The following is a 19,961-nucleotide window of genomic DNA, read 5'->3' as shown; positions in this document are numbered from 1 at the left end:
TGGGGAAGCGAGAAGATTAATGGCATGTTCTCAGGTCCCGTTTTCTGCAGTATATAGCTAATAGGTGAAACTTCTCTCTGTCCTACAAGGGCTGTAACTTGAGAGGAAGGAAAGCAGCCAAGTCTATACTAGGTTTTATTCTACAGAGAATCAAATAAAGCACATCAAGCCATCAAATCAGGCCTCATATCTAATAAAGCTGATAGGAGGGTATAACCCCGATAACAACAGCATGTTGCTGAGATGGCAGCTCATACAGAGGGGATTGAAAAATTGTCATATCTAAAGGGGTTAAACACAATGTTACCAAACCTTACAACTAACAGGATCTATCAGGGTTTTACGGCATTAGTGAATGCAGGCATACTGTATCTACATACCTGTACGGAAACTCTTTCCTGAAAGCAATCTGCCAACAATCCATTTGAATATTCCCAGTGTTCCTCTAGAGCAATTGAAACCAAGGCTGATGAAATTAAAATCACTTTGCCAAGCAGTCTCCGTTTATCTACACCACGGGTCATAATCATCGCAGACAGGGTCAGTTGGCCGAACCAACAGGCCCTTTTGATAAATAATAGATGAGAAGATAACCAACCAAAGGTTATTCATTTTCATTTTGTGGTGAAGTGCCGTTTATTTCATTTCTCAGAAAACCTCTCCAGCAGATCTTCCCCATGAGGGGCATCAGTGCTGGACTGAGCATAGCCCAGAGGGACTGCTGTGTGTCCATCACTTATTACATGATGACACACTCTGACAAAGAGCGTATCCGGCCCTCCACGCTTTGGTGTTTCCAAATGAGTTCACACAGGAGTGATGACATACATCGAAGCCACACACCGTCAAAATGACTCACCGCCTCGTTTAGGATGAATTAAACATGTAGATTCAAGTTGCATAGGATTTAGATGAATGAGTGTGTCAGGTCTGGCTGATAGAAGAGCACAGGGGAGTGGAGAAGGTCTGGCTGATAGAAGAGCACAGGGGAGTGGAGAAGGTCTGGCTGATAGAAGAGCACAGGGGAGTGGAGAAGGTCTGGCTGATAGAAGAGCACAGGGGAGTGGAGAAGGTCTGGCTGATAGAAGAGCATAGGGGAGTGGAGAAGGTCTGGCTAATGTATGCTCATTCACTCATCATGTCCCTTCACAAGGTTTATCCATTTTCACTGAGCAGTATTCATTGGTGATCAAATCCAAAGCTAAGGCTTTGTTATTCCACCATTCTGTCTGCTCACTGCAGCTAAAGACAAGCCCACATTCCCAACATGGACTGCCATTGAGAACAGACTTAACAACACCAGCAGACACTACAAACAAAATAGCATTAGACAATTTGGTTTAGATGGGAGCATTGATTTGCACTGAAGACAACTGTGTTTGAGGAGAAATGGCAGAGATAAACCGTTGGTATTAGTAAATGGCCGTGAACTTTGAGATGGGATTGACTCTTATCAGTGCCACAGTTGATTATGCAGGACCAGCAAGGACTCCTCAGCCACATTCATATCATTCAGTCCTGCCTCTCCGGAAACCATCTCCAACTGACATTTGAAAAAAGATTAAAATCAACTAAACTTTCTCAGCTTTATTTGCTCAAGAAACATTTCCTCAGATACATTTTTATTACAACAGTGCAACAGAGAGAGCTCCCATTAAAAGCGTATTGTAGCAATAAAGTACAGCCATATACTGGCTGTTTTCGGAGGCGCTGCCTGCGTTTCCTGAAATGGACTCTTTCTTCCCTCTTGTGAATGTTCTTATTGAGACAACACGCAGCCATAAACTACCAATAACAGCAGCCGACATTAGAGTAGAGAATAGAATCAAAAGCACTATACATTCTACTATGGAGGTAGACATGAAAAGTGAGGAAAAGAACCAAGACACCTGGGTTTAGTTTTCTAAGGGCCTCAGAGGTTGAGGTAAACTCACAGAGGGTTCACAAGTCTCACAAGGCCTTGACGTCATTAGCTAGCCTGACTATGCATGTACGTGTCACAGTTACATGGTCTTCTGCATTCAACCTCTATATACAACTAAAGCTAGAATACAAGAACGTAGGTGTGAAAATGTACTTTAACCTCAGATTGTGTGCAGTATTTTTCTTTTAACTAGAAATAAAAGCAGAGTCTGAAAAAAGATTCTGTACCTGAATAAACAACTCCAAAATAAACATTATATACAAAAGTATGTGGACACCTCTTCAAATGAGTGGATTCAGCAATTTCAGGCACACCTGTTGCTGACAGGTGTATAAAGTTGAGCACACAGCCATGCAATCTCCATGGACAAACATTGGCAGTAGAATGGCCTTACTGAATAGCTCAGTGACTTTCAACTTGGCACCGTCATAGGATACCACCTTTCCAACAAGTCAGTTTGTCAAATTTCTACCCTGCTAGAGCTGCCCCGATCAACTGTAAGTGCTGTTAATGTGGAAACGTCTAGGAGCAACAACAGCTCATCCGCAAAGTGGTAGGCCACGCAAGCTCACAGAATGAGACCACTGAGTACTGAAGCATGTAACGTGTAAAAAATCTTCTGTCCTCAATTGCAACACTAGGGAGTTCCAAACTGCCTGTGGAAGCAACGTCGGCACAATAAATGTTTGTCAGCAGCATCATGAAATTACTTTTCATGGCCAGGCAGTGGCACACAAGCCTAAGATCACCATGCACAATGCCAAGCGTCGGCTGGAGTGGTGTAAAGCTCGCCGCCATTGGACTCTGGAGCAGTGAAAACGCGTTTTCTGGAGTGATGAATCACGCTTCACCATCTGGCAGACCAACGGACTAATTTGGGTTTGGCGGATGCCAGGAGAACGCTACCTGCTCCAATGCATAGTGCCAACTGTAAAGTTTGGTGGATGAGGAATAACGGTCTGGGACTGTCTTTCATGATTTGAGCTATGCCCCTTAGTTCCAGTGGAGGGAAATCTTAATGCTACAGCATACAATGACATTCTAGACTAATCTGTGCTTCCAACTTTGTGGCAACAGTTAGGGGAAGGACTTTTCCTATCTCAGCATGACAATGCCCCTGTGCACAAAGCGAGGTCCATACAGAAATTATTTGTTGAGATCAGTGTGGAAGAACTTGTCTGGCCTGCAAAGAGCACTGACCTCAACCCTATTGAAAATCTTTGGGATGAATTGGAACTCCGACAGCGAGCCAGGCCTAATCGCCCAACATCAGTGCCCGACCTCACGAATGCTCTTGTGGATGAATGAAAGCAAGTCCCCGCAGCAATGTTCCAACATCTAGTGGAAAGTCTTCCCAGAAGAGTGGAGGCTGTTAGAGCAGGCTGTTATAGCAGAAAAGGGTGACCAACTCCATATTAATGCCCATGATTTTGGAATGAGATGTTTGACGAGCAGGTATCCACATACTTTTGGTCATGTAGAGTAAGTCTAAATTGTAAAAGTGACCATGTGGAGTAACAATATAAGCTTATTCTGTAGCATCCATTATATCAGTATTTATTTGTGCATTTCATTCAATGCAGGTGTTCAGTGTGGATGGAGGCCTCCAGGGGTGAAAGAGAAATCTAACTGATTAGCCTTTAGAAAGAAATCAAAATGGAGAGAAAAAGGGTACTTACACAAACAGAAAGACTAAACCCCCAGCACCCAGCGATCACTGGTTAGTTGATTCTGAACTCATGAAAGTGATCTGAAATGATAAAAAACAGACAAAATATATAAATGTCTCTTTGTCCATCTTTAAAACATAAATACATTAATTATTTCTCAAAACAGTTAAACAATCCATCCCAGACATTCAATTCAAAACAACATATTTTATGGATACGTTCTAAAAAAAAATTATCTGTACAATCAGTAAAATAACTTTATTTGCACATATCAAAACAAACTTTGAGAGGAAAGGAGAGAGAGGGAGATAGGAGGGAGGGGGTAAGGAGGAGAAGGGGATGCTGGCCCATGGTCAGAACGTCTACAGCTGAGGTAAAACAGCTTTAGTAATGAAAGAGTTTGGGACCACGTCCTAGACAATGTTTAAAATCCACTTCTCTAATACCTCATTAATCTGTCCTAAAGCCAGTAGATTCCACTAATACATGGCTTTCATATAAAGTGGTTGTTTTATTTAATTTTGACTCTCTTTCTTTGAGCGCGGCAGGCTAATGATTTATTTAGCAGCATGCTCTACTAGTGACGGCATGTCTCTCTCTGAGCCCAACCGCCAGAGCTCTGGAAAACACAAACAACCCGAAGCCTCTGCAATATGGACATACCACTTTTAGCCATTATCTAACCCGGAATTTAACATCAGTATTTCTACCTCCATACAGTGGAAAAATAACACACCAAAACAGGAACCACAACAACATTCAAAGTGAGAGAGAAGTGGAGTGATCATTGTGCACAGTCACAGCGCGGGCCTGAAACGGCACAAAGCTCATTGATGTTCATTTCCTCACATTATCTTGTTTTTCACAACAAGCTGCGATCTCATTAACAGCTGATTTATACAATTACCCTGCTTCAGCACCGCCAATTAAACCAGGACAGAGGTTTTTAAGGTCACACTTAATTGATCTGCCAGTAATTTGTGCTACTGTACCTTGGTCTCCTGCGGCAAGGCAGGGAATAAAAGATACCAACAGCAGACCATAGAAATATACCAACACATTTGCAATTGGTGTCAAAGTACAGAAAAGAGACCTCAGTAAGAGAGGATGGAGGGTTAATAGAATAGACCAGAAAGAAGCAGTAGTCATGAATGGATCTGAATGTGCAGCCTTGAGACTGAAAGTAACAATAGGAGAGAGAAGGCCCACAGACTGGCCCTGACTGAATGGTAATCTGCTGTCATCTTTATAGCGCCTCTGAGCTGACAGTCAAACCTCTCAAAGGACCCAGCCGTCCTAGCCAGCAGTCTGCCAGTGTCCACACCACACTGTCTCACCTCTCTGCACTGTACTGCACACACACACACACACACACACACACACACATACACATACGGACAGACACGCGCACCCGCACAGGGTCAGAGATGGAAAAACACACAGACAGGCAGATGGACAAATAGAGAAAGAAACAAAGACAGAAAGACAGAAAGGCAGACAGACGTCTACACACACACACAATTTTACTTTCAAAACCCACTAAGGGCGGTCTCCACCCAGACTATCATAGCCCACTGTATTAAATACATAACCAGTGTAGTAATTCAATAAGCAAGTTTCTTTATGAAACATACACTGAGTTTACAAAACATTAAGGACATCTTCCTAATATTGAGTTGCACATATCCATGTCTCAGTTGTCTTGAGGCTTAAAAACCCTTCTTTAACCTGTCTCCTCCCCTTCATCTACACTGATTGAGGTTGATTTAAGTGACATCAATAAGGGATCATAGCTTTCACCTGGATTCACCTGATCAGTCTATGTCATGGAAAGAGCATGTGTTCTTAATGTTTTGTACACTCAGTGTATAACATCTGACTCATTCCCATTAATAAATGAGAACACTTTTAATTGCAGGGGGTAGAAATTAACAAGACTTTGAATGTATAATTGATGTTAATTGAAACAATGAGGAAAGTAACAGACAAATAGAAATATGTCATTTTGTATTCATGGCTTATTTAAAGAAATCATTTGTCTGGAGAAAAATGATTATGATTATAGATAATAAGAAAAATCAGAGTGATATTACAAATAATTAAACAAATGTTGTAATTCGTCTGGTGTGATAAGAATGTTTCAGACAGAGACTATTGTAGTGGTGTGATGCAGTAGAGCAGCTCTTTTCCTGCTCAGAACACAGCCTACGGGCTGCTGGGGAATTAACACAGAGATGGGAATCCTTCCTTTCACTAATTAGACGATCATGGATTCATTCAAACAGAATCCCAATCAACTCCAAATTCAGTTTATTAGTTTCCCCCAACACTTTTATCACCCAATCATTGTGTCCACAATAACCATAGAGCCTTTTAAATGTTTTACTCAGCTGTTGCAGAGAGGTTGGTGACAACAAACCGCACTGAAACACAACGCACATAAACGGAAACTAACACAAAATGAACACATACACACACACTATCTTTCGCTTTAACACACGAACATACCCTTTCACACACGCACACACTTTCACACACTTTCACACACTTTCACACACACACACACACACACACACACACACACACACACACACACACACACACACACACACACACACACACACACACACACACGCACACACACGCACACACACACACACACGCACACACACGCACACACACCACCAGCTGTCTGCACTACTGGAGTACCCGAGACATCGGGGGTGGTGAACTATCAGCCAAATAGATAATTCTCATTAAACCACAGGTGGACAGTCAGTCAGGGGGTTGCCACACATTACAGACAGCACCGCTTTTAAAGAAAAATCAACATTTATCTATGTCCCACACTAGAGACGCAGAGGGATTGATCTGTCAAACAGAAAGCCCTTTGAACAAGCCCAACAGACAGACTAACAGTTCACACTTCAAAGGCCCCGGGCCAGAGAACTCAAGGACACCTGTGGTAGTTCTGTCAAAGGGTGGCCTTTCCTTTCCTTTGTCTTTGGCCAAACCCCTAGACTATATTAAAGGGACCCTCCACCTAAACCCCACCACAACCCTGTGTCAGGACACTTCTCCAACACCACAACCCTGTGTCAGGACCTTCCTCCAACACCACAACCCTGTGTCAGGACACTTCTCCAACACCACAACCCTGTGTCAGGACACTTCTCCAACACCACAACCCTGTGTCAGGACACTTCTCCAACACCACAACCCTGTGTCAGGACCTTCCTCCAACACCACAACTCTGTGCCAGGACACTTCTCCAACACCACAACCCTGTGTCAGGACCTTCCTCCAACACCACAGCCCTGTGTCAGGACCCTCCTCCAACACCACAGCCCTGTGTCAGGACCCTCCTCCAACACCACAGCCCTGTGTCAGGACCCTCCTCCAACACCACAGCCCTGTGTCAGGACCCTCCTCCAATACCACAACCCTGTGTCAGGACCCTCCTCCAACATCAGACCACAGCCCGGTGTCAGGACCCTCCTCCAACACCACAACCCTGTGTCAGGACCCTCCTCCAACACCACAACCCTGTGTCAGGACCCTCCTCCAACACCACAACCCTGTGTCAGGACCCTCCTCCAACACCACAATCCTGTGTCAAGACCCTCCTCCAACACCACAACCCTTTGTCAGGACCTTCCTCCAACACCACAGCCCTGTGTCAGGACCCTCCAACACCACAACCCTGTGTCAGGACCCCCCTCCAACACCACAACCCTGTGTCAGGACCCTCCTCCAACACCACAACCCTGTGTCAGGACCCTCCTCCAACACCACAGCCCTGTGTCAGGACCCTCCTCCAACATCAGACAACAGCCCGGTGTCAGAACACTTCTCCAACACCAGACCACAGCCCTGTGTCAGGACACTTCTCCAACACCAGACCACAGCCCTGTGTCAGGACACTTCTCCAACACCAGACCACAGCCCTGTGTCAGGACACTTCTCCAACACCAGACCACAGCCCGGGGTGTGTCAGGGCTAACGAGTGAAAGCAGGCCTCTATGGCCATAATCCAAAACGCACATGTCTGTCATGTTAGAGCAGGATTTATAGTAAACCTACACACTAATACAAAAACCTCTCTCTCTCTCTCTCTCTCTTGGTTACTTTTCATTTATCCGTATGTTACAGATTGAGCGTATGCCCTCTGGAGCTACCATTTGGCCTGAAATCCTTCCTTTCATATGTAAGTGAAAGCTGTTCCACAGACATCACCGAAGAGAGGGGATCCAATCAAATGAACCTTCAGATTCCAGGCATGTGTTCATCTACAGGGGGCTCGGCTTGATTTGATTACCCCAGCACATAACGGGGTAATGTCTCTCTCGCTGACCATCATATGCACATGGCTGAGAATCAATGGCCAACCTTCAGAACAACTATACAGAACGTAGTTACACAAGTGTCTTTTTTCTCTGTCAATGTCCAGACAGGACAAACAAACAAAGACACACATGAATATGAGACTGCCATTGACATTGTTCAGCTGTGTGTGTGTGTGTGTGTGTGTGTGTGTGTGTGTGTGTGTGTGTGTGTGTGTGTGTGTGTGTGTGTGTGTGTGTGTGTGTGTGTGTGTGTGTGTGTGTGTGTGCGCGTGAGTGTATATGCAAATATGTACAGGACAAACCAATCCCCTGCACAACACAGCTGTATCCAGATCTGCAACATTTTCTAAATATCCCCAGTGCACTATTCCAGCCCTCACTCCTTCTAGTCCAAACATGCTAAAGTAGGGATTTTGCAGAGGTAGTTATTTTGACAATGGAGGCAATCTTTTTGCCATCAGCGTGTTGGTCCCCACCTGGCTGAGACCTGGTTATCTCTACAGACAGAGAGAGGCAGCAGTGGCCCATCCAGGGCTGGGGACTATGGCAGGGCTGGGTGGGGGGATAAGGCAATGAGGTGGGCCCATAACAGCAGTACAGGCTAAACAGCAGGGAGCCTTGGGGAAATGGGGGGTGGAGGGAAGAGAAGGGAGGTGAGAATTCTGCTGAAATGTCTATTAGTGGACTCGGCTCAAGCCATTGTCAGATTCAATATCCAAGTCCACAAAATCAACCCACTTTCCCCACATCGCCCACCGCGAATGAGAAAAAGCATAGCTGTAGTATGCAGTGAATGAAAGGCCGTCATTACAAAAAGGGGAGGTCAAAGTCTGGGCTAATACAATCTGATGCCCAGGTCAGCAGGGAGGTTAGCAGGGCTGCAGTTACCTGGGGGTTGGCAGGCTACAACAGGGGGAGGATAGAGAGAAGAGCAGTTGAGGAGACAGAGCGCTGATGTCCCTATGATAACTTGGTTAACAGAAAGCTATAAATTCCCTGTGGCACAGTGCACACTGCACAGGCATGCCAAAGAATATGAGCTCACAAAGACAAGCTTTATTTCCACCCAAAAAAATCCACCATATCATTGAGTTATTTGGTGCTGGAAACGCTCCAATCACAGCCAGACACAGCTGCTTCAGCACACTATTACCTGTCACAGCCTTCCTGCTCTCCCCTTCTTTCTCTTCCTGCCTTGCTCTCTCGTTCTCTCGCTCTCTTTCTCCCTCACTCCCTCTTTATTTCAGTCTGTCTCTCTCTCTTTTGCTCTTTGTCTCTGTCTTTGTCCCCCATCTCTCTCTTTCTCTCTCCTCTCTGCCTCTCTCTCATGTGAACACGACAGGCACAGATTAAAGATGGAGCTGCACCAGGCCTCCTGTCACAACGATCAAAGAAGACCTGCCTGAAACACTCACCATTGTCAATCACACTCAGGTCAGGAGAGGCTGAGAAAGTGACACCACACAATAATGTCTTTATTGTGCAGGTCAGAAACAGTGACAGGGCTTTTGACTCTGTCTTATTGAGTGTTTCACTATTCCTCTGTGAATAATAGTGGTGCTGTAAAGGGAGAATCAAACCTTCTTCCCTGTGATTGTGAAGAGAGGCAGACAGCTCTGTGATCAAACCGTTATTTCATATGCCTGCCGCACCGCAAATACATTACATGTGATTTACTCTGCCTCAAATAACAAGAATAAAAGTCCATTTACAGAGGTGGTTGGATAGAGAAATGACCAGCCACTAGAAGGCTTCAATCTGCCGCAGGAGGCATTCATGTTCCCTGTGTTAGTAACAGCCGGGTGTGCAGCCTGTCAATTCTCTTTGATTCACACTCACATATTCTCCACTCAAAGACAAGAATAGTGTCAACTTAGAGGATAGCCTAGTCTTTTGGTTGTTGATTTGTCTACTATTCTCAGCTTCTAGGATGTAATTCCCCCACAGTAGCAGAAGGCTTTTCTTTTTCTTCCTTCTCTAAGAGAGAATGTTCTCTCTCTCTCTCTCTCTCTCTGTCTCTCTCTCTCTCTCTCTCTCTCTCTCTGTCTCTCTCTCTGTCTCTCTCTCTCTCTCTGTCTCTCTCTCTCTCTCTGTCTCTCTCTCTCTGTCTCTGTCTCTCTCTCTCTGTCTCTGTCTCTCTCTCTCTGTCTCTCTCTCTCTCTCTCTCTCTCTCTGTCTCTCTCTCTCTCTGTCTCTCTCTCTCTGTCTCTCTCTCTCTGTCTCTCTGTCTCTCTCTCTCTCTCTCTCTCTCTCTGTCTCTCTCTCTCTCTCTGTCTCTCTCTCTCTGTCTCTGTCTCTCTCTCTCTCTCTCTCTCTCTCTCTCTCTCTCTCTCTCTCTCTCTCTCTCTCTCTCTCTCTCTCTCTCTCTCTCTCTCTCTCTCATTGAGTGGGGGGTTATGAAAACAAGCCTAGTTCTCTCTCAGGTAATGTACTTATTTTCCACAGCCCCATCTTCTAGTTTACTGAGTGGTGGTGTTTCTCCCTCTTATCGCCTGGCCCTCGTGGGGCACTTTAGCCCCTCAAATCCTGTTCACCACATACTGGTTTCAGAATCTGTGAAATGAGTGCTGGGGAAGCGTGTCCACAATGTCTGCCTGTGTCGCCACCGGACTCAAATGGGCTTGGTGCTTTTTGTCCAGGGAGATGCATAAATGGAAGTTTTTAACACCTCAAAGAAGGCTGGTCCTTTGTGTGGTCACACTGGAGAGGCCTGTCAGTCTCCTGAGGAAGCAGACACGCTGAGTGCTGCAGGACAAAGGGCCAGAGGCACAGAATCAGCAGGGGCATCACTCGGCTATGGGCACCCGGCAGACACACACACATACATACATACACACTCTGTCATCATATCAGAGCCTGTCAAACACATATACACACGGATACCATAGAAAGAGTCACTCACACAAACATACAGCTTTTGTGAAAGCTAATAAAAACACACAGTCAACATACACACAGACAGCTCTCAAAACCATAAAAATGGTACCAAACACATTCACACACAATCACATGGACAGATGACTGACACAGTGACTTATATGCAGAGCTTGTTACACACAAACAAGCAGTATGAAGCAAACGCAGGGAAAAATACGTTGACAAAATGTTGTGGTATATACAAAGATATCCAAGAAAACACCTCAATCAGAAAGAATAATTCTACTGTGTATTAGATACGAACAATTTTAAATCTTACTACAAACATATGCATACACAATCTGACAATGGACCCTCTCAATACAAATCAAGAATGAACACCAGCACCACAAAACAACAACACAGAGCTACTTATTTACTCCAACCTTCGGTTTGAAAATAATTTCCTAATTTCCATGTCAATCTCCCTTATTGCAATTCTCTTCTTTTTTTTGCAAGTACAAACCAGCAGCCAAAGCTTACAATCAGTCTTTATGCTTTTTAGATGCCTACAATAAGCATTTAAATGCAAATATCTCAGCCGCACAAAGGAGTTGCAACTTCTGTCAGTAGCAACATAATCAACCTGCAATTGTCTCCTGACTGGGAGCGGCATCCTGTGACCAGGGCTGAGCTGTGAGCATCTGTATTCAAATGACTTCCCTATTTCAGGCAGCACGGCTCAATGTGGATATTTTCCAACAGTAAAGCACTGAAAGTCAATCACATGGTGAATTAAACCAGAAAGGAAACAATTGATCCAGAAAAGATCAGGTTAGAACAAGGCACATCGGTGGCCACAAATGATTCCTGTTGTTTTGTCCCTCTTCAAACAGAAGCACACAGGCACAGTCTGTGTTGCCATTTCAGTCATGCATTTGCAATGTAGTCATAAATGTTTAGATCTACAATTCAAGCCCCATGCATCCTGATAAATATGTCTAGTGGTGAACTTCTTGACCAAGATGGATACAGAAGAAGCCGGTCACAAAGCAAGGCTCTGTTGAACAACAGTATTCTCTGAGATGAAAAGGTTGGAAGGGAAATAAGCAGGATTCCCACGGTGTGTCCATAGAGTACATTGTGTTCTGAGATACCAGAACAATATCTAGATGGAGAATAAACAACGGTACAACAATGAACATGTAAGACTGATATTGCCTTCCAAGTAGGTTAGTCTGTAAATCTGATGGTGATTGGTGCATATGCTCTGTGCTGGCTCCACTGACCCCTGTACAGCCATTTGAACAATTAACATTATAACCTCTGATTTCTGTTTTTATTTACTGTCGCAGGGATCATTTGTCTTCTTTGAAAACAGCAATTAATAGTGGCGTTTTCAAATGCACTAGTCCATTTGGGAGTAGGGAAAATGATCGGTTTGAGAATATTTCTGCATTCTTAATCTTCTAAAGAGGGAAATGATTTAAAGGGAGGACACAAATCTCCTGTGACATGGCAGGGACTGCATGGGCTCTCTCTCTCCCCTCTCTCTCCCCTCACCCTGTAGCTTTGCGAGGCAGTGGTGGGGAGGGGGATGGAGGGTAGCTAAGAGATCAGGGCTCTAGTGGCTCTCCTCCACTCCCCAGCTCTGCTTCCCCCTCACAGGAAAACAAATGTAGTGTTTCAGTCACTGATCACTAAGCTAATTGAGTTTTACACTCTTTTTCTGGACCAAAAAGATCCTTTGAAATGAGGAGGTCGAATTACCTCTCCAGTCAGGCAATAAATAAGTCAAACAAGGTAAGGGGCTCTTGCCAGCATATTTTAGTGCCAAATTCAATTAGTGGGAAAACAGAAGATGCATGGTTGTTCACTTAACTACTGGATGCATTTCCATTCCCATGATGCTGCCATTGTACACAGCCAATCAGATGGTCCCTGTCAGACAGATACAGCCCTCAGACAGAGGATGGCTGGAAACATATTGGCCCTCCTGGTCATACTGTAATTGAAGTCATTGAGCGATAACACAAGATCACATGGTTCAGCCAAAGACCATGAGTGTATGTGTTCATATTATACTCCACGATACACAAATACTTGGATATTGTAATAAACTCTGTAATCAAATATGTTGACATTGTTATTATAACATGAATAACCATGTTGTAATACAATCACTATTCCCATAACAGGGTGAAAATAATAATTAATAATAATCTCATAGTGTAATTGAAGCTTACTAAACCTTTCAAACTGTACTTTGTCTGTGCAAAGATATACTTTTCCCATTATGTAAGCGGTCCTATAGGGTCATTGTGCATTGATTCACAGCACAAGAAAAGGAAACGGGCATGAAGTAAGCCTGTAGCCTGGGCAGGGAGCAGAGAAGGTGGCCGGACAATGTACAGAACAAGAGAGAAAGAGAGGGAAACACAGCTCTGTACACCCAAACTGGCTACAATGTGGCCTTTGTGACATCATAATGCTTTCTGCCCGGGAGATTTTTGGAAAATAATCCAAATTTTCCTAGTCTGCATATCCAGCAATAACATCTTACATCACAGCTCCTACTATATATCCCATGTAGCCGGGGACATTTTACATTTGTGGAGAGTGAAGGGGGGTAAGAAAAACATAGTGAAACAGCTATTATATTCCAATCATGCCCTGGGAGCCCATTACAACATGGCACAGACCATGTTAAAGCTGAGGAGCTGGGCAGCCCAGCTCACTGCAGAGGGAGGGAGGGCTCCAGGCTCAGGGCTAGGAACCTGCACTATACTGCCAGACTCCCTGTGCTGCCCGCCTGCCAGCCTGTAGAAAACAACTACAGCACACTGGGAGGGAGGGAGGGAGGGCTCCAGGCTCAGGGCTAGGAACCTGCACTATACTGCCAGACTCTCTGTGCTGCCTGCCTGCCAGCCTGTAGAAAACAACTACAGCACACTGGGAGGGAGGGAGGGCTCCAGGCTCAGGGCTAGGAACCTGCACTATACTGCCAGACTCTCTGTGCTGCCTGCCTGCCAGCCTGTAGAAAACAACTACAGCAAACTGGGAGGGAGGGAGGGCTCCAGGCTCAGGGCTAGGAACCTGCACTATACTGCCAGACTCTCTGTGCTGCCTGCCTGCCAGCCTGTAGAAAACAACTACAGCAAACTGGGAGGGAGGGAGGGCTCCAGGCTCAGGGCTAGGAACCTGCACTATACTGCCAGACTCTCTGTGCTGCCTGCCTGCCAGCCTGTAGAAAACAACTACAGCACACTGGGAGGGAGGGAGGGCTCCAGACTCAGGGCTAGGAACCTGCACTATACTGCCAGACTCTCTGTGCTGCCTGCCTGCCAGCCTGTAGAAAACAACTACAGCACACTGGGAGGGAGGGAGGGCTCCAGACTCAGGGCTAGGAACCTGCACTATACTGCCAGACTCTCTGTGCTGCCTGCCTGCCAGCCTATAGAAAACAACTACAGCTCACTGACAAATGCTGAGATTGATGCTGGTGGGAACCAAGTCTAAGATAGAGGCTCTCCACCAGCACATTTCTGCCCTCGGATTATTGTGGAGATTTTCGTATTTGTTTGGTGATTGTTTTTGTTTCTTTGTTTGTTAGTTAGCAGCTCTGGCAGCTCTGATCGTGTCTAGACTTGACAGTTCATGCAGCTTTTGTATTCTGATCATGGAGTTGTGATGATGGAATTCTGAACGTGTCATGCCTCTACACCTACATTTAAATGTGTCTACCGTTTCCGGATAGCCTTTTCCCACAGTATATTCAAATAGTAGTTGGCTTCTTTTTTGTAAAGTTTTTTTTGTATGGATTCTGCAAACGGTGGAACAGGCTAAATCTGATAATAACACAACAACAACTTGACGGCAGTAGCCAACTACTGTAGCTAACTAGCCAGCTAACCTCTGTAGGCCAGAAAGCTAGCTAGCGAAGCTAAAGGGATCGCAAACAGGTTAGCATAACTCTACTCTAATAGTTAAATGCTGGCTAGCATTTATGAAGCCAGCAAACACATTCCTCACAGGATAGGAATGTATTTCCTCCAACCTTTAATGAAACAAGATGCCTCTCGCTCCCAAAACAAGTTTTCTGGAGACTTGTGGGCAGAGTGCTGATGACGTTGCCCACTGCATGCGCTTCCGGTAGCCTGATTGCGTCCAGATTGAGGAGAAATCTGCACAAAATGTGTCCCTGACCACCTCCTGAAATGGTTAGCCAGATCTGAACACAATCTGACCACAATCTGACCACAATGTGACTTTTGTGCATCAAGATCTGTCTTTTCAATGCGACTTCTGATAGCAGAAGTCGCACGTAAGTGTCAAATGTAGACAGTCTCTGTGCTAGGTTAGGCAGCAGGCCTGCCGTGCTGGTGGGTTAGTAGAGTGTATCAGGAGCTGCTACCAGGGGCCCTGTGTGAGGACGCTCTCCTCATGTCCCCAGTGCCTGACACAGACTGGCTCTCCTGATGATAGTAACATGAGGTTAGCATTAACGGTGCTGAAAGCACGACAGGTGGGTCACATGAAAGGTCGCTAATTTTCTTTAGCCGGCCAAACACATGGTTCCCATTACTTTCATCCTAGAAAAACTGACAATGCTCCAAACTAAATATAAAGAGCCCTCTGTGACCACTACTGTTCGCCACACACTAATTGTAAAAAAAAATATCTTACATTATATATGAATATACATTTCCAAGCGGAGCGTGCTTTGAGGAGTATATTCAGAGGAAATAGAGATGTAAAATAAAAATAGGTGAATGCCTGGACATGCAAAATTGTGTTTTTCAGTGCAGGGAACATGATTGACGTGATGCAAGAAAAACACTTTTGGGGATATATTATCTGTGGATGTAAAGTGATCCGTTCGCAAGAATATACCCAGTTCTAATAAGAGCACTTTCATCATACTGTTGATTCCATCTCATCATACTGTTGATTCCATCTCATCATACTGTTGATTCCATCTCATCATACTGTTGATTCCATCTCATCATACTGTTCCATCACATCATACTGTTGATTCCATCTCATCATACTGTTGATTCCATCTCATCATAATTTTGATTCCATCTCATCATACTGTTGATTCCATCTCATCATACTGTTCCATCTCATCATACTGTTCCATCTCATCATACTGTTGATTCCATCTCATCATACTGTTGATTCCATCTCATCATACTGTTCCATCTCATCATACTGTTGATTCCATCTCATCATACTGTTCCATCTCGTCATACTGTTGATTCCATCTCATCATACTGTTGATTCCATCTCATCATACTGTTCCATCTCATCATACTGTTCCATCTCATCATACTGTTGATTCCATCTCATCATACTGTTGATTCCATCTCATCATACTGTTGATTCCATCTCATCATACTGTTGATTCCATCTCATCATACTGTTGATTCCATCTCATCATACTGTTCCATCTCATCATACTGTTGATTCCATCACATCATACTGTTGATTCCATCTCATCATACTGTTCCATCTCGTCATACTGTTGATTCCATCTCATCATACTGTTCCATCTCATCATACTGTTGATTCCATCTCATCATACTGTTGATTCCATCTCATCATACTGTTGATTCCATCTCATCATACTGTTGATTCCATCTCATCATACTGTTGATTCTATCTCATCATACTGTTCCATCTCATCATATTGTTGATTCCATCTCATCATACTGTTGATTCCATCGCATCATACTGTTGATTCCATCTCATCATACTGTTGATTCCATCTCATCATACTGTTGATTCCATCTCATCATACTGTTCCATCTCATCATACTGTTCCATCTCATCATACTGTTGATTCCATCTCATCATACTGTTCCATCTCATCATACTGTTCCATCTCATCATACTGTTGATTCCATCTCATCATACTGTTGATTCCATCTCATCATACTGTTCCATCTCGTCATACTGTTGATTCCATCTCATCATACTGTTCCATCTCATCATACTGTTGATTCCATCTCATCATACTGTTCCATCTCATCATACTGTTCCATCTCATCATACTGTTGATTCCATCTCATCATACTGTTGATTCCATCTCATCATACTGTTCCATCTCGTCATACTGTTCCATCTCATCATACTGTTGATTCCATCTCATCATACTGTTGATTCCATCTCATCATACTGTTGATTCCATCTCATCATACTGTTGATTCCATCTCATCATACCGTTCCATCTCATCATATTGTTGATTCCATCTCATCATACTGTTGATTCCATCGCATCATACTGTTGATTCCATCTCAGCATACTGTTGATTCCATCTCATCATACTGTTGATTCCATCTCATCATACTGTTCCATCTCATCATACTGTTCATTCCATCTCATCAGAGGAAAAGGAAGAATAAACATTAGTTCTCCAGATAAAACATATAATACCCCTGACATATAAATAACGTGGACATGACATGACTTCTGAAAGCTCCCAGTTGGCAAATATGCACCTAGGGCAGTATCTGTTTAGGCTAAGGAAATTCCACAGTTGTAACATTCCATATTTATTTAAGATGAATATAGTTTTCCTGGGAGCGCGTGTGTGTGTGAATGTGTGTGCCTTTGTGTGTGTGAGTATGTGTGTTGTTTGCTACAACAATCCCCTCAAGGTGGTTTGAGCAGGCTGTGACCTAACAGCAAAATGTTGGAAATTGGAAAAATGACTTCTCTTTCTTGAATAGCTGGGAGATAAGGAGCCGTTAGCAATAAAGTCAGAGAAGTTTAAGCTTATTATGAATACCTCTCAGAGCGCAAAAGCATGTACTGTTGAAATCAAAGAGAGTAATAGACAGGTTAGCCAACCGTCATTTTAAGGATGAAGTCAGTTGTGAAATTATAAAATCGCAAGGTTTTGCTGTCCATATCATACCCTCAGAGCACTCCCAGAAATGATTTAGAAATGGCAGATATCACATGTCTGAAAATGTTCGAAGTTTGCAGGTTGAAAAGAAAAGAGAAACCGATACTAATCTCCCCATTGAATAAAACGGCTAATAATAAGGCCATTTATCTCTTTGCTTAAACAGTGCATACTTTGAAGTTCACAAGAATGTGTGATTCTTAGCAAGTTCCCCTAGCAGCTCGGAGCAGACCTGGCTGTGCTGCACATTCCTGACAGTTTCATGTTCAATTGGCTGTGAAAGTCCACTGCATTACTCCTGCATGCCAGGCTGATAGCATACCAAAACAAGCTTCAAACCTACTACATCCTTTCCTTTTTTTGTAATCACAGGGCAACGTACAAGGCCTGTAAGAGCACTAAATCAGCTTTACGGATTCTTCCACATAGGGAAAGCTAGCGCTCCTTTTGCATACTTTACAAGAGAGAGCCAGGCAGTAGGAACCAGGAACCTGGAAGGTTACCATTACCAGGGCAGCACCACATATCTGTGCATGCATTTTCTGCCCAACAGCTAAAGCTGAAAAGCCCCCAGATGAGATCTGCTGTAAAGATGATATCATAGCATGTGGTTACACAGCAGTCAGTCAGCCAGCCATGCAGTCAGGTTTCTGCACCAGCCAGCACTCATACCCCCCCCCCCCCCCCCCCCCCCACACACACACACACACACACAGAGCCGTTATTGCTCGTCTCCGCTCTGAATATTCATCCATTTTCCACATCGTCCTCGACTATCCTAATCACAGTCACTTCCCCTTTAATCACAGGGCTGTAATTAGGCCCTAATAAACCATTTTGCCGTCCTCTTGGAGCAGCTCTGTGTCACTCACATATCAAACCATGAAATACTATATTAAAGGCTGTCAACCTCAAAGGAAAGCTCTTCGGGCTGCATAGATACAGAGACTGGAGGCACACCCTCTTACACTAATTTAAATTATCGAGAGCTCCAACATGTGACGCTCGCTACACCATGCCTGAAACCGAGCTAGGCCAGGCCGAAGCGATGACTATTCCAGACTAAGGTTCTTCTGGTTTCTTATGATGTTGGGTAATTGTTTAAACCTGAGTGGATATGGCAGAAGGTCTTTCTCTGCCTGCCAAGAAGAGAAAAAGTGCCCTGTAGCACTTTTCTCCTCCGTTTCGTTTCTCCCTTTCTAATTCAGTCCAACACAGACTTCAAGGAAAGCCTCAGTGATTCCATGTTCATCTTGGAGAGCCAGCATTGGGGACCATCACTGACCACAAGTTGATCATGATGATGGTTTAATTAAAAGCCTCTCTCTAGGCTAACCAGCCCAAACTCCTCCACCCTGCAGATGGTGACCAATAAATGTAGCTTCACCGAGGAAGAGGAGGAACATCCCTCCCCTGCTACCATCAGCCCCAGCCCAAACTCCTCCACCCTGAAGATGGTGACCAATAAATGTAGCTTCACCGAGGAAGAGGAGGAACATCCCTCCCCTGCTACCATCAGCCCCAGCCCAAACTCCTCCACCCTGAAGATGGTGACCAATAAATGTAGCTTCACCGAGGAAGAGGAGGAACATCCCTCCCCTGCTTACCATCAGCCCCACCCCTAACCAAGGACATCAAGTGTTCCTCCACTGTGACATTCAACCACAACCCAGGGTCTGGTGTGGTGTGTGTGTGTGTGTCTGTGTGTTCCACCAACGCTATTCACATTCAGGCACAAAACTCTCTCCCCGTCTCTCTCTCTAAACTGGTATAGAGCGACCACTCCTGCTTCCATATGAGAAGGGCTTAATGATAGCAGGTTTGTTCCAGTGTAATAATGGTGTTTATAAGGTGGCCGCAATTCAATTGACCACTACAGACTTGCTTTCACTGTGAGGAGAGATGTAAGTGATTGGTTATTTAAAGGGGAAACCCTCCGGTCTCTGGGGTTGAGTAAGTTCAACACGGTCATACTTTCAGTTTGTGTGTCAGTGAAGTCATGTATGTGTTTGTCCTTAACATCAGTAAGCTGGTGGTGGACGTCTGCAGCCCATCCAGTCCAGTGTGACTAATCCTCAGCCAGGACACCCCGTCCCCTCGTTTCCCCTCCTCGCCTTCCCTTCCCCTTGTGCAACCTTCTCGTCAGCCACCCTCCCCATCCCTCCCTCCCCAGACCCCTCCCAGAAGTTTCTGCACACTTACTGCCTGGCAGTGTGTGTAACTGTGTGTGTTGTATGTGGGTGTGTAGCAT

At 44.6% G+C, this 19,961-nt stretch overlaps 1 protein-coding gene across 13 annotated transcripts in view; it reads right to left on the bottom strand.

Annotated features, from left to right (window-relative positions):
• Positions 1-19,961, bottom strand: part of sox6 (SRY-box transcription factor 6) — a 200,594-nt gene that overhangs the window by 164,874 nt on the left and 15,759 nt on the right. For all 13 annotated transcript variants that reach the window (XR_004206768.1, XR_004206765.1, XR_004206766.1 and 10 more), the window contains exon 3: positions 3,604-3,674. The gene's annotated coding sequence lies outside the window, so the exon portion shown is untranslated. The remainder of the gene's footprint in view (positions 1-3,603; positions 3,675-19,961) is intronic.

This window comes from Oncorhynchus kisutch, linkage group LG3 (genome assembly GCF_002021735.2).
Source record: "Oncorhynchus kisutch isolate 150728-3 linkage group LG3, Okis_V2, whole genome shotgun sequence".
NCBI lineage: Eukaryota > Metazoa > Chordata > Actinopteri > Salmoniformes > Salmonidae > Oncorhynchus > Oncorhynchus kisutch.
The sequence above is the reverse complement of the archived record's forward strand: the minus strand, read 5'-3'. Positions and strand labels throughout refer to the sequence as shown.